Below are 1,289 nucleotides of genomic sequence, written 5' to 3'. Positions count from 1 at the left end.
CGTTCGTGCCGGTAGAGGGCTCCGGTGACCGCGGCGGCGGCTCTCTGGCGGCCGGCGTACCCTCCCAGCTGGGCGGACGGCCCGGAGACGGCGCCACCGCCGGAAGGCTCGCCGCATCCGGAGCGCTCCGAGCCGCGGCCGCAGCTGCAGCCTGGCCACCGACCACGCACGCTGGCACCGTCCGAACGGCTGAGGAGCCGTCTCGTCACGTGCGTTACGATCACTTGGTCGGCACTGAGAATGCTTTGATGCTCTGCTAGGTTAAGGAACAGCTAGCGGTGTAGTTTCCTGTTCAGTTGGAGCGGGCTTGAGCCCCCTCCCCCCCCCGAAAATTGGGAGGAGCACTTCAGTCTCTCCAGAATTTAAGAATAAACTGAGGCAAAATAGAGAAAACCTGTTTGTTGGTGTTGGTGTTGGTGTGGAGCAGGCTGCATCATGTTCTCACTGTTTAACCCCAGTCCGCCTAGCTTAGTTGCGGAACTACATCTCTGGAAGCAGCAATGCCGTGACATTTGAAACGTGTGGTGTACCGACCGAGGCGCCATGAAAGCAAGCGCTGATTACAATATCTCGCCACAATTTCAAATTTTACAACTTCAGTCCCTTGGATTTTGCTTAACCCTAGAGGCATAACTCTAAGCTTTCATAGTGAAATCAAGTTAAGCTTGCCACAGACGCGCGAAATTTGCTGCATGGTATTAAACAGCATAGCATGCTTTTAATCTGATTAGTTTTACATATTGATCCTGAGTATTTTTGGGCGTTGACATTTAGTCGCGCATACATAAATGTTTGCCAAAAAGGGTTAAAAGTGGTGTACATATACCCGGGGGCCACAATGACGCCACTGACGCCACACAAGACGTCTGACGTCACTTGTCTCGCAGCATCTGACGGTTTACCCACCTGCTCGCCGGCTGGCCGATGGCCGGAGCCCGGGGTGGCGTGTCGCCGTCTGACGTCACTCGTCTCGCAGCCTCTGACGGTTTACCCACCTGCTCGCCGGCTGGCCGATGGCCGGAGCCCGGGGTGGCGTGTCGCCGTCTGACGTCACTTGTCTCGCAGCATCTGACGGTTTACCCACCTGCTCGCCGGCTGGCCGATGGCCGGAGCCCGGGGTGGCGTGTCGCCGTCTGACGTCACTGTCTCGCAGCATCTGACGGTTTACCCACCTGCTCGCCGGCTGGCCGATGGCCGGGGCCCGGGGTGGCGTGTCGCCGTCTGACGTCACTCGTCTCGCAGCATCTGACGGTTTACCCACCTGCTCGCCGGCTGGCCGATGGCCGGGG

Source organism: Pollicipes pollicipes, unplaced genomic scaffold (genome assembly GCF_011947565.3).
Source record: "Pollicipes pollicipes isolate AB1234 unplaced genomic scaffold, Ppol_2.1 Scaffold_4295;HRSCAF=5057_pilon_pilon_pilon, whole genome shotgun sequence".
Lineage (NCBI taxonomy): Eukaryota > Metazoa > Arthropoda > Thecostraca > Pollicipedomorpha > Pollicipedidae > Pollicipes > Pollicipes pollicipes.
The sequence above is the reverse complement of the archived record's forward strand: the minus strand, read 5'-3'. Positions refer to the sequence as shown.